This window comes from Lolium rigidum, unplaced genomic scaffold (genome assembly GCF_022539505.1).
Source record: "Lolium rigidum isolate FL_2022 unplaced genomic scaffold, APGP_CSIRO_Lrig_0.1 contig_43076_1, whole genome shotgun sequence".
Taxonomy (NCBI): domain Eukaryota; kingdom Viridiplantae; phylum Streptophyta; class Magnoliopsida; order Poales; family Poaceae; genus Lolium; species Lolium rigidum.
This window is the reverse complement of record NW_025900558.1, coordinates 1-14,995: the sequence shown is the minus strand read 5'-3', so window position 1 is coordinate 14,995 and position 14,995 is coordinate 1. Positions and strand designations below refer to the sequence as shown.

Here is a 14,995-nt window from a genome sequence, read left to right as displayed (position 1 = left end):
ATATGTCTACACAATTGTGGTGGTAGGATGAGATGTACAAGGGTTGGCCGCCGGATGTGACCCGCTTCATCGGCATACGCTGCCACTTAGGAAGGTTCTGGGCTGATAGGGGAAACCCCTATGTTGGGTCCACAAGAGGGAATCTTGAGAGATATGGGGCTCACTCTTGGCTTCCCATGTTCCTATAAACTAACCAAATACATGGCCAGATAAAAGTCCATGGTCCTAACATCGTTCGGAGAATTTAGGAAGGATAGACCGGCTAGGGCCTCCGGTAGAGCGTTTCGCCCGACTCCGCGCTTCGGAGGATCGGTTTCGTGGGGAGCCCCCGCCTTATCTACATGTGTTGTGTGGATGCGACGCTATGGGAAATGAGTGCGGCAACGGCCATGCAGGATGATATCCCCACCTGGGATTCCTTCCTAGGTTACCATAAATTACTAGCTAGTTGATCTCTCCCTAAAACCCCATGTCAACATCAGGCTTTTGAGCCACTTTGGAATCAGGTGAAACCGCCCCTCAACATTTTAAAAAAGACATGTATAGTTTCAGTCTTTGGCCGAAATGGGGTACATGTCCATTGCCCATGCGATGGTTGAAGCGATCAGGCCTGCTATAAGGCATGCCAAAAGATAACCAACACTTCATGATTTATACTAAACTTACATGGGGACGAATTTGTGATACATCGATACAGAGATCCAGAAATAACTCAAGGTAATAGCAGAAACAACATAGAATCTAGAAACAACTTGGTCTACAAAATGGCCATGACAAAAAGAACAACTCATGTGAACTTCAAAGAATTTTACCAAAAAAAATCTGGTTGTTACTTCTAGCGAGTCTTCTTAAAAAATACTAATGTTGTTTTAGATTTTCTGAGATACTATCACTAGTAGAAAAACCCCCCTTTAGTACCGGTTACAAAGGGCCTTTAGTACCGGTTTTGGAACCGGTACTAATTATCCGGCACTAAAGGCCTCCCACCTTTAGTACCGGTTCCTTACGAGCCGGTACTAAAGGTACCCAGCGGGGCTGGTGATCTTTTTTTATTTTTTCACAAAAATGCTATTTCGTTTAATTTTTTTATCCATTTTATTTCACTCCTTTTTTTCACAATTTCTAATATTTCCGTTAGTCTCTAACTACACTTAATCTCTAGTCAATTACTTACCCTTGGTCAAACTTCCCGGTCGGTCACCCATCCTCACACTACTCCAACACTAGCACGCTTAACTTCCGGGTTCCTTTCCGATCCCACTTCCAAGTGCTTCGCGCGCATGTTGTTGATACTCACTATCATATCAATCCTATTAACATGTTGGTTCAATGTCCACACATTCATTTATTATTTGTATTGCAAATAGATTGCTTGTGATAACACCTAAAAGTAGATGGATCGGTGAATAATAATCGTTGAATAAATAGATAAAATGGTAACTTCTCTAATCTGTATTACATTTTGTATTTACTGTTAAAGAATTGAGATATTCTTATGCCAAAGGCCTAGTAAACACATGAAAATTATGAAAATCTTATAACTTTGCTAACAGTAATAGTAATCTATCACTGTGGATTCACAAGTCTCTATAATTATTACGATGGTTTGGGGAATGTCTTAGCCAGAAACATGACAACGAGGGGAAATGAATAAAATAATACTAAATTTTTGGGAAAAACCTAAAATCTTCTGTTTTCATATCCTCATTTGGAATTTTGAGAATGCTAAGAAATATGGCTGAAACACGTCTAGACCACGGATTTTTCCACGGATGTAACTTTTTCCACGGATTTTTTTGATATATTATACGTTTTTTTTCGACGTCGTATGCAAAAGTTATTACCGTTTTACCATTTTTCAAAACTTTTTTGCAAAAAAAGTGAAAATTCAATTTTTTTAATTTTCCCTAATAGTAGGTTGCATAACATACAAGAATCTGAAAACATTTTATTTTTTGAATTTTCTATCATTTTCCTTTTCTATTTTACAGTGTCAAAAAGGCGATCCACTGGGGGGGGGTTGGAGCTGCGTGGGGAGCGAAGACACCTTAATGTCGGTTCGTGACACGAACCGGTACTAAAAGGTCTTTAGTACCGGTTCGTGTCACGAACCGGTATTACAGCGTCCTTACGAACCGGTACTAAAGGTCTACTAGTGCAACCGGTACTAATGCCCCCTTTAGTACCGGTTCGTAAGGGAACCGGTATTTATGGCTTAGATGGATGCCCATTTTTCTACTAGTGTATTGATTCGCTTGCAGAACATACATGAACTAAACTACCCGTTGTTATTTGAAAATAGTCTAGAATGATCTTAATATCCAACTACATTGCAGTTGCAGCCACAGGTAAATAGATGGATAGTGCTTGTGTACCAGATATGCATCTGCCATAAAAATGAGATAGTAAAGGCTTAGATGGTTGGCACCAATAAGAAGTCCGACAAAAAGTTAACTTGCAGTTGCAGCTAGTGATGCATAATTTTTTTTGCAAGGGGCAGTAAAAAATAACTTGATGGCGGAAACAGTAGAGATCTTAACTTTTGCACTGCATCCCAAATTCTTTCAGATGAAAGCAGATTAATTTTTAGTGGTAATAAGTGGATTTAATTAAATTGTTAAGTTTTTAAGATTCAGATTAAAACTGTTAGACCAAGTTTTAAAATGTATGATACAAACCTAGCCAAGCTATAAGAATTTTGCCAGGACATTCTTGACACTTAATAGGTCCACAAGATCACCAAGATGCACTAGTGCCAAATAATGCACGAGCTGCTTCTGGCTATTAAAAATTTATCTATTTAGTGGAATACATATTGGATAACTTATTTTTGCAAGCTGGGTGAAATCTAAATTATTTCATAAGGCATACGATGGACATTATATTTTGAGACAAACATACAGCTATGAAAGAAGGATCTTGCACTCGATTTTCAAGTTCACTTGGCAAAGTTTACCGACATTCCTGATAAACAAAGAAGATAAATAACTATTCGGCACACGGTGATGCTCTTCTAGCAAAGTATGAGAAAGTTCAGAAACAACAAAAGAAATTCCTGAGAAAGTATGTGAACATTGGAAACGCTTCACTAATACCCAGATTAAGCAGTTGAAACAATTAAAAAGATGTTATCAGGAGGTACAGTGAGATCATAGATAATGAAAACATGGAAGTGCAAGAAACAGATAAAAGCTTCTTCAGGTCAATAGCAAGAACAAATATTTTGATTGATTAGACTCCATAAACAAGAACACTAACAATTGTATTTTAACCAATAAGAACAATTATCAATTACAAATAATGTTCTTTCAAACTGGTTATATGTTTTAATACAAGCCAGGAAAAAATGCTTCGAGTGGACTCATTGGTGATGAATGGGTTTCATGGTCCAATCTAACTATAACACGCGTCCTAAATGCTCCACTGTAATGTATTTTCAAATTAAATGTATATAAACATCAGGTGGGAGTTTCGCTTTCTCTAGGATGTGTTGCCAGCCTGCAAGTTCTTTTTCGACAAAGCCTGCAAGTTCTGTGAACAACAATATTGCACTTGCATGCAAAACTCGTGTGCTGCAGCCTGCATTGACATCAAGACATCAGTAACACTGCAAGCTGCATGTAACCACATACCAATGGGATTTGGGTGGATCTTCAATAGTATAGTACATTTCCTGCTCCATCCAAGACCAGATGTCTGCATTCATTCATGTACGTAAGATGATAGGGATTTCTATTTTCGTGCCCTCGGGTCGTTAGTTGTACTCAGTTTTCCCCAGCTCCTTAGTTTTTCCTCAGTTTTCCCCAAGCTCTTGTTTGAAACCCGCAGAAGCAGCTCAGACGGCAGGATTCCCGTTTAGTTGACGTTCTGTCACGTGTGGGGCCGCGTCTTGTGGGGCCGAGTCATGTGGGCCCGCGTCGCGTGGGGCTGGTAGAAAGGGACCGCGTGGGACAGGACGAGAAGCGTTTGGTTGCACGTGAGCAGGAGCCGGGTTCCGTCTCTCTCGGCCCCAAATTGGCATCCCTATTAAGTGCACCTTTTTCCCCTCTTTCTCTCGGTCCTTTTCACCAAATTAGTATAAAATCTAGAGAAGCTTGCATTTCGGACTTTCTTCAATTATTTGTGCCTTTTGGCCCTCGTTGTTTGCCCAATATGGCAGCAAATCTAGTACTCCCTCTCGGTTCATATGTATGTAGTTAAATCTAGAAGCAAATCTCCAGATAATGTACGATAAATTCACAGTCATCTCATGGAGTCTTTACCACAAATTGACACTTCTCAAATCATAGATAAATCAAGTTTTACCACAAATTGCCACTTCTCAAATCACCTAGTAGCTATGAAGGTGCATGGTTTTCCACAATAAGCCCTTTCCAAAACAATTTCCCCCAAATCATACTTTGTCTAAATGAGGCCACAATTCTCACACCGATGTATATTGGTATTGCAAATAGTTTGAGGTAGGCCAAGATGGGTTTCATTGTACAAAACACGCATTTTCCATTTTTTAAATCTCATATTTGAATCCCTTAGTCTATTTACTACTCGGGTGCCCTTGGTTTCTTGATAGTACTCAGTTTTGCCCTCTCTCTTCACAAATTCTCGGACGTGCATCATCGCTCCGATTGGTCTAGCCCATGTCACGCGGATCGTGCCCACCGACCGTTGATCGTATGATATAGGGAACGGGCGAGGATAACCCCTCTCTCTCTCTGTTGGCGGTTAATTAGCTTCCACCCTCTAAGTATGTCAAGGGCGGTTTTTCGTATTATTTTTCACGCGCTAAAAATTATAAACTGTTTTAGGCGTTATTTTTCACGCAAAAAATGATAAACCATCATCGATTTGTTGTTACCATTACTTTTCACGCAAAAAAAATGATAAACCATCACCGATTTGTTGTTGCCATTACTTTTCACGCAAAAAAATGATAAACCATCAACAATTTGTTGTAGCCATTACTTTTCGCGCAAAAAAAAATGATAAACCACCACCGATTTGTTGTTGGCATTACTTTTCATGCAAAAAATGATAAACCATCAACAATTTGTTGTAGCCATTACTTTTCACGCAAAAAATGATAAACCATCAACAATTTGTTGTTGCCATTACTTTTCACGCAAAAAATATGATAAACCATCACCGATTTGTTGTTGCCATTACTTTTCACGCAAAAAATGATAGGCATTTTTGGGATCTTAGCCTCGTCGTTTTCAATTCTCAAATCGAACCAATATCCCTATTGGTAACCATTTTGGCCACTACCCCCAAAACAAACCCTAGTTTAAGGATAGAACTATGGTATGGATTCTCAAAACCCAGTATCAGCAGGCCTAGTTACTCTCTTCCCCGAACTTATGCAGAGTACGAATTTATCGAGTTCGATCAGTACTATAAAACCTAAGTATTTTATTAAACTTAAGTATTTTATTGATGAGGCGGCACCCAGATTTGAACTGGGGATAAAGGATTTGCAGTCCCCTGCCTTACCGCTTGGCCATGCCGCCAAAAAATCCGAGGGAAAATCGAGAAAAGAGGAAGTATTCATCCACGTTTTCTTACGAAAAACCCTTTTATTTTGAATATAATTCTACCTTACTTTTTTCCAATCTAAAAAAAAAAAGATTCCTGCTTTTTTTGCTCCAGTTTCTATTACTCTCTTCAATAGATTCTATCTTAAAACATACATTGTTAACACAATAAAACTTTCTGTTTCTTTCTATTGAGATTAAAAAGGAGAAAAAGTGGATTTATAGTCACAGGCTGAAAAATTCAGAACAAATTGGAACCATTAACTAGAATTCTATCTTTTTTTAATTGCAGTAGTGAACGACTCTTAAACTTAAATAGGTATTATCTCCCCCGTCCTTTTAATGGCATAATAAAATTATTATGGCTTTATGCCTAATCCGTGTATAGATAAACTCTAGGCCTGAACAGCATTATTATCCAAAGATCCCCCTTATGTACATATCTCTATGGGGAATCGTGCTTTCATTTTTCAAAGCATTAAATATCTTGAATAAAAAAAAAGGAAATTTGCTCTGATATAGAGTATAACCTGACTATCTTGGTCTGTCCAAGTGAAAGAAATTACGATAAAAGAAAAGCATGGCTATGTGGAGAGGTAGATAACTAGATTGGCATGTACTTAAAAAAAGGACTTACTTTATTTTATAATTCTACAAGGAAATCCTAAATTTTATAGCAATTCTACTACTCCAAAATAAAAAAGAACCCACAAATTCTTTTTTGAAATTTAAAGTAAGCGCGCTATTCTAAATCGAAGTAAAGCCAAACTTTCTCAAACTTTCTAGTCTATTTATTATATTAAATTATGGCTTTATTACATTAATAGAAAGGAAATAAAATGAGAAATCTTTGCCATCCAATCTGATTAGAATATCATGAAAGTCTAATTGGCATAATTTTTTTCTAGGAATGTTTTATCAATTCATTTTCATTCCATTTGTACCCCTGGCAAACTCGAACTTTCGTAAAAATGGTCTCTATTCATATGTATGAAATACATATATGAAATACGTATGTGGAGTTCCCTAGAATTTCATGTGATTCAGTAAACAGAATATAGATTCCATGATTGCTAGATCGATCCGTAGGGATTGATGAAGAATGAGCTGATAATGGAATTTTTCTTTGATAAACAGGAAACTTAAGATTAAGATGCTCCGGAATGGAAACGAGGGAATGTCCACAATACCCGGATTTAGTCAGATCCAATTCGAGGGATTTTGCAGGTTCATTAATCAAGCCCTGGCAGAAGAACTTAACAAGTTTCCAGCAATTAAAGATCCAGATCACGAAATTGCATTTCAATTATTTGCGAAAGGATATCAATTGCTAGAACCCTCGATAAAAGAAAGGGATGCTGTGTATGAATCACTTACCTATTCTTCCGAATTATATGTATCCGCGAGATTAATTTTCGGTTTCGATGTGCAAAAGCAAACCATTTCTATTGGAAACATTCCTATAATGAATTCCTTAGGAACCTTTATTATAAATGGAATATACCGAATTGTGATCAATCAAATATTGCTAAGTCCTGGTATTTACTACCGCTCGGAATTAGATCATAAGGGAATTTCTATCTACACCGGGACTATAATATCAGATTGGGGAGGAAGATCAGAATTAGCAATTGATAAAAAAGAAAGGATATGGGCTCGCGTGAGTAGAAAACAAAAGATATCTATTCTAGTTCTATCATCAGCTATGGGTTCGAATCTAAGAGAAATTCTAGATAATGTTTCCTACCCTGAAATTTTTTTGTCTTTCCCGAATGCTAAGGAAAAGAAGAGGATTGAGTCAAAAGAAAAAGCTATTTTGGAGTTTTATCAACAATTTGCTTGTGTAGGTGGGGACCTGGTATTTTCGGAGTCCTTATGTGAGGAATTACAAAAGAAATTTTTTCAGCAAAAATGTGAATTAGGAAGGATTGGTCGCCGAAATATGAATCGGAGGCTTAATCTTGATATACCTCAGAACAATACATTCTTGTTACCACGAGATGTATTGGCCGCTACAGATCATTTGATTGGAATGAAATTTGGAACGGGTATACTTGACGATGACGATATGAATCACTTGAAAAATAAACGTATTCGTTCGGTTGCGGATCTGCTACAAGATCAATTTGGACTGGCTCTTGGTCGTTTACAACATGCAGTTCAAAAAACTATCCGTAGAGTATTCATACGTCAATCGAAACCGACTCCCCAAACTTTGGTAACTCCAACTTCAACTTCGATTTTATTAATAACTACTTATGAGACCTTTTTTGGCACATACCCGTTATCTCAAGTTTTTGATCAAACGAATCCATTGACACAAACTGTTCATGGGCGAAAAGTGAGCTGTTTAGGTCCTGGAGGGTTGACAGGGAGAACTTCAAGTTTTCGGAGCCGAGATATTCATCCGAGTCACTATGGGCGTATTTGTCCAATTGACACGTCTGAAGGAATCAATGTTGGACTTACTGGATCCTTAGCAATTCATGCGAGAATTAATCACTTGTGGGGATCCATAGAGAGCCCGTTTTATGAAATATCTGCTGAGAAAGCAAAAAAAAAAAAATCAAGACAGGTAGTTTATCTATCACCAAATAGAGATGAATATTATATGATAGCAGCAGGAAATTCTTTGTCCTTGAATCAAGGTATTCAGGAAGAGCAGGTTGTTCCAGCTAGATACCGTCAAGAATTCCTGACTATTGCATGGGAACAGATTCATGTTAGAAGTATTTTTCCTTTCCAATATTTTTCTATTGGAGGTTCTCTCATTCCTTTTATTGAGCACAATGATGCGAATCGGGCTTTAATGAGTTCTAATATGCAGCGCCAAGCAGTTCCCCTTTCTCGGTCCGAGAAGTGCATTGTTGGAACTGGATTGGAACGCCAAACAGCTCTAGATTCGAGGGTTTCCGTTATAGCCGAACGCGAGGGAAAGATCCTTTCTACTGATAGTCATAAGATCCTTTTATCAAGTAGTGGGAAGACTCTAAGTATTCCTTTAGTTAACCACCGTCGCTCTAACAAAAATAATTGTATGCACCAAAAATCGCGGGTTCCACGGGGTAAATCCATTAAAAAAGGACAAATTTTAGCAGAGGGAGCTGCTACAGTTGGGGGGGAACTTGCTTTAGGAAAAAACGTATTAGTAGCTTATATGCCATGGGAAGGTTACAATTTTGAAGACGCAGTACTAATTAGCGAACGTTTGGTATATGAAGATATTTATACCTCTTTTCACATCCGGAAATATGAAATTCAGACGGATACGACAAGCCAAGGCTCCGCTGAAAAAATAACTAAAGAAATACCACATCTAGAAGCACATTTACTCCGCAATTTGGACAGAAATGGAGTGGTTAGGTTGGGATCCTGGGTAGAAACTAGTGATATTTTAGTAGGTAAATTAACGCCTCAGATAGCGAGTGAATCGTCGTATATCGCGGAAGCTGGATTACTACGGGCCATATTTGGCCTTGAGGTATCCACTTCAAAAGAAACTTCTCTCAAATTACCTATAGGCGGAAGAGGGCGCGTTATCGATGTGAAATGGATCCAGAGGGACCCCCTCGACATAATGGTTCGTGTATATATTTTACAGAAACGTGAAATCAAAGTTGGGGATAAAGTAGCTGGAAGACATGGGAATAAGGGAATCATTTCCAAAATTTTGCCTAGGCAAGATATGCCCTATTTGCAAGATGGAACACCTGTTGATATGGTCTTCAATCCCTTAGGAGTACCCTCCCGAATGAATGTGGGACAAATATTTGAAAGCTCGCTCGGATTAGCGGGGGATCTGCTAAAGAAACATTATAGAATAGCACCCTTTGATGAGAGATATGAGCAAGAGGCTTCAAGAAAACTTGTGTTTTCAGAATTATATGAAGCCAGTAAAGAAACAAAAAATCCATGGGTATTTGAACCCGAGTACCCGGGAAAAAGCAGAATATTTGATGGAAGAACAGGAGACCCCTTCGAACAACCTGTTCTAATAGGGAAGTCCTATATCTTAAAATTAATTCATCAAGTTGATGAGAAAATTCATGGGCGTTCGACTGGGCCCTACTCACTTGTTACACAACAACCCGTTAGAGGAAGAGCCAAGCAAGGGGGACAACGAGTAGGAGAAATGGAAGTTTGGGCTTTAGAAGGATTTGGTGTTGCTCATATTTTACAAGAGATACTTACTTATAAGTCTGACCATCTTATAGCTCGCCAAGAAATACTTAATGCTACGATCTGGGGAAAAAGAATACCTAATCACGAGGATCCTCCAGAATCTTTTCGAGTGCTCGTTCGAGAACTACGATCTTTGGCTCTAGAACTGAATCATTTCCTTGTATCTGAGAAGAACTTCCAGGTTACTAGGGAGGAAGTTTGATCGGAATAAATATAAATTCTTTTCTTATTTCTATTTTATGATTGACCAATATAAACATCAACAACTTCAAATTGGACTCGTTTCCCCTCAACAAATAAAGGCTTGGGCTAACAAAAACCTACCTAATGGAGAAGTCGTTGGCGAAGTCACAAGGCCCTCTACTTTTCATTATAAAACCGATAAACCAGAAAAAGATGGATTGTTTTGCGAAAGAATCTTTGGACCCATAAAAGCGGAATTTGCGCTTGTGGCAATTCTCGAGCGAGCGGAGCTGAGAACGAAGACGAAAGATTTTGCCAAAAATGCGGAGTAGAATTTGTGGATTCTCGGATACGAAGATATCAAATGGGATACATCAAACTCGCATGTCCCGTGACTCATGTGTGGTATTTGAAAGGTCTTCCTAGTTATATCGCGAATCTTTTAGATAAACCTCTTAAGAAGTTGGAAGGCCTAGTATACGGCGATTTCTCTTTTGCTAGGCCCAGCACTAAAAAACCCACTTTTTTACGATTACGAGGTTTATTCGAAGAGGAAATTGCATCCTGTAACCACAGCATTTCTCCCTTTTTTTCTACCCCAGGCTTTGCAACATTTCGAAATCGGGAAATTGCAACAGGAGCAGGTGCTATTAGAGAACAATTAGCAGATTTGGATTTGCGAATTATTATAGAGAATTCCTTGGTCGAATGGAAGGAATTAGAAGACGAGGGGTATAGTGGAGATGAATGGGAAGATAGAAAAAGACGAATAAGAAAAGTTTTTTGATTAGACGCATGCAATTGGCGAAACATTTTATTCAAACAAATGTAGAACCAGAATGGATGGTTTTGTGCTTATTACCGGTTCTTCCTCCCGAATTGAGACCCATTGTTTATAGGTCTGGAGATAAAGTAGTAACTTCGGACATTAATGAACTTTATAAGAGAGTTATCCGTCGGAACAACAACCTTGCCTATCTATTAAAAAGAAGTGAATTAGCGCCAGCAGATTTAGTAATGTGCCAGGAAAAATTGGTACAAGAAGCCGTGGATACACTTCTTGATAGTGGGTCCCGCGGGCAACCGATGAGGGATGGTCACAATAAAGTATACAAATCACTTTCAGATGTAATTGAAGGTAAAGAAGGAAGGTTTCGCGAGACTCTGCTTGGGAAACGGGTCGATTACTCGGGGCGTTCTGTCATTGTTGTGGGTCCTTCGCTTTCATTACATCAATGTGGATTACCTCTAGAGATAGCAATAAAGCTTTTTCAGCTATTTGTAATTCGCGATTTAATCACGAAACGCGCTACTTCTAATGTAAGGATTGCTAAAAGGAAAATTTGGGAAAAGGAACCCATTGTATGGGAAATACTTCAAGAAGTTATGCGAGGACATCCTGTACTGTTAAATAGAGCACCTACCCTGCATAGATTAGGCATACAGGCTTTTCAACCCACTTTAGTAGAGGGGCGTACTATTTCTTTACACCCATTAGTGTGTAAGGGTTTCAATGCAGACTTTGATGGGGATCAAATGGCTGTTCATCTACCTTTATCCTTAGAAGCTCAGGCGGAAGCCCGTTTACTTATGTTTTCTCATATGAATCTCTTATCTCCCGCTATCGGAGATCCTATTTGCGTACCAACCCAAGACATGCTTATCGGGCTTTATGTATTAACGATTGGAAACCGCCGAGGTATTTGTGCAAATAGATATAATAGTTGCGTAAACTATCCAACTAAAAAAGTGAATTACAATATGAAAGATAAAGAACCCCACTTTTTTAGTTCTTATGATGCACTGGGAGCTTATAGACAGAAACTCATCAGTTTAGACAGTCCCTTGTGGCTACGATGGAAACTGGATCAACGCGTCATTGGGTCAAGAGAAGTTCCGATTGAAGTTCAATATGAATCTTTGGGGACTTATCATGAGATTTATGCCCACTATCTAATAGTGGGAAATAGAAAAAAGAAATTCGTTCTATATACATTCGAACCACTCTTGGTCATATTTCTTTTTATAGAGAACTAGAGGAAGCCATACAAGGATTTAGTCAGGCCTATTCATACACTATCTAAACCAGGAAGTTAGATTCGGCGATGCCCCTCCCCTTTCGGGGGGCATTCCGATTTCCCTAGTATCATCATTTTTGCCGCGCGAATTAAGATTGAGATTAAGGAAATGAAGTTAATTAAATTTTCAAATCACTGACTCAAGCCCATTGTCGAATCCTACTCAGCAATTGTCGAATCCTACTCAGCCGAAAAGGGGTACTTATGTATGGCGGAACGGGCCAATCTGGTCTTTCATAATAAAGAGATAGACGGAACTGGTATGAAACGGCTTATTAGCAGATTAATAGATCATTTTGGAATGGGATATACATCCCATATACTGGATCAACTAAAGACTCTGGGCTTCCATCAAGCCACTACTACATCCATTTCGTTAGGAATCGAGGATCTTTTAACAATACCCTCTAAGGGATGGTTAGTCCAAGACGCGGAACAACAGAGTTTTCTTTTGGAGAAACACTATTATTATGGGGCGATACACGCGGTAGAAAAATTACGCCAATCCGTTGAGATATGGTATGCGACAAGTGAATATTTGAAACAAGAAATGAATTCGAATTTTCGGATAACGGATCCTTCTAATCCAGTCTATCTAATGTCTTTTTCAGGAGCCAGAGGAAATGCATCTCAGGTACACCAATTAGTAGGTATGAGAGGATTAATGGCGGACCCTCAAGGACAAATGATTGATTTACCTATTCAAAGCAATTTACGCGAGGGACTTTCTTTGACAGAATATATAATTTCCTGCTATGGAGCTCGCAAAGGGGTTGTAGATACTGCTGTACGAACAGCAGATGCTGGATATCTTACACGTAGACTTGTTGAAGTAGTTCAACATATTATTGTGCGTAGAAGAGATTGTGGTACTATCCGAGGTATTTCTGTGAGTCCTCAAAATGGGATGACGGAAAAACTTTTTGTCCAAACACTAATTGGTCGTGTATTAGCAGACGATATATATATCGGTTCACGATGCATTGCCGCTCGAAATCAAGATATTGGAATTGGATTAGTCAATCGATTCATAACTGCCTTTCGAGCACAACCATTTCTAGCACAACCAATATATATTAGAACCCCTTTACTTGCCGGAGCACTTCTTGGATCTGTCAATTATGTTATGGCCGGAGTCCCACTCATAGTGATCTGGTCGAATTGGGAGAAGCCGTAGGTATTATTGCGGGTCAATCAATTGGGGAGCCAGGTACTCAACTAACATTAAGAACTTTTCATACTGGCGGAGTATTCACAGGGGGTACTGCTGACCTTGTACGATCCCCTTCGAATGGAAAAATCCAATTCACTGAGAATTTGGTTCACCCCACACGTACCCGTCATGGACAGCCTGCTTTTCTATGTTATATAGACTTGCATGTAACTATTCAGAGTCAGGATATTCTATATAGTGTAAATATTCCCTCAAAAAGCTTGATTCTAGTCCAAAATGATCAATATGTAAAATCTGAACAAGTAATTGCGGAGATTCGTGCCGGAACCCCCACTTTACATTTTAAAGAAAGGGTACAAAAGCATATTTATTCCGAATCAGACGGCGAAATGCACTGGAGTACTGATGTTTACCATGCGCCCGAATATCAATATGGTAATCTTCGTCGATTACCAAAAACAAGCCATTTATGGATATTGTCAGTAAGTAGATGCAGATCCAGTATAGCGTCTTTTTCACTCCACAAGGATCAAGATCAAATGAATACTTATGGTAAAAAAGATAGGGAAATTTTTGATTATTCAACGTTGGTTCGAATCATGCCTAATGGCCATTGGAATTTGATCTATCCTTCTATTTTTAAAGAGAATTCAGATTTGTTAGCGAAAAAGCGAAGAAATAGGTTCGTCATTCCATTACAATATCATCAAGAACAAGAGAAAGAACTAATATCCTGTTTGGGGATTTCGATTGAAATACCCTTTATGGGTGTTTTACGTAGAAATACTATTTTTGCTTATTTTGACGATCCACGATACAGAAAAGATAAAAAGGGTTCCGGAATTGTTAAATTTAGATATAGGACCCTAGAGGAAGAATATAGGACTCGAGAAGAAGACTCAGAAGACGAATATGAGACCCTAGAAGAGGAATATAGGACCCGAGAGGACGAATACGAATATGAAACCCTAGAAGACGAATATGGAAGCCCAGAGAACGAATATGGGAACCCAGAGAACGAATATAGGACTTTAGAGAAAGACTCAGAAGACGAATATGGGAGCCCAGAGAGTAAATATGGAACTCTAGAGGAAGACTCAGAAGACGACTATGGGAGTCCCGGGGAAAGCTCAGAGGACAAATATGGGACTTTAGAGGAAGACTTAGAAGAGGAATCCGAGGACGAATACGAGAGCCCAGAGGAAGATTCTATCTTCAAAAAGGAAGGTTTGATTGAGCATCGAGGAACAAAAGAATTTAGTCTAAAATACCAAAAGAAGTAGATCGGTTTTTTTTCATTCTTCAAGAACTGCATATCTTGCCGAGATCCTCATCCCTAAAGGTACTTGACAATAGTATTATTGGAGTGGATACACAACTCACAAAAAATACAAGAAGTCGACTAGGTGGACTGGTCCGAGTGAAGAGAAAAAAAGCCATACAGAACTCAAAATATTTTCCGGCGATATTCATTTTCCTGAAGAGGCAGATAAGGTATTAGGCGGCTGTTTGATACCACCAGAAAGACAAAAAAAGGATTCTAAGGAATCAAAAAAAGCAAAAATTGGGTCTATGTTCAACGGAAAAAAATTATCAAGAGCAAGGAAAAGTATTTTGTTTCCATTCGCCCTGCAGTCGCATATGAAATGGACGAAGGGAGAAATTTAGCAACACTTTTCCCGCAAGATCTCTTGCAAGAAGAAGATAATCTCCAACTTCGACTTGTCAATTTTATTTCTCATGAAAATAGCAAGTTAACTCAAAGAATTTATCACACAAATAGTCAATTTGTTAGAACTTGCTTAGTAGTGAATTGGGAACAAGAAAAAAAAGAGAAGGCTGGTGCT

General features: G+C 38.6%; 1 non-coding gene and 1 pseudogene across 1 annotated transcript; one reads left to right on the top strand and one right to left on the bottom strand.

Moving 5' to 3' along the window:
- Positions 1 to 5,436: 5,436 nt before the first annotated feature.
- Positions 5,437 to 5,507, bottom strand: TRNAC-GCA. Its single transcript has one exon. It is a non-coding gene; the product is annotated as a tRNA-Cys (tRNA).
- Positions 5,508 to 12,175: 6,668 nt separating this feature from the next.
- LOC124681460 lies at positions 12,176 to 14,986 on the top strand (annotated as a pseudogene).
- Positions 14,987 to 14,995: the final 9 nt, after the last annotated feature.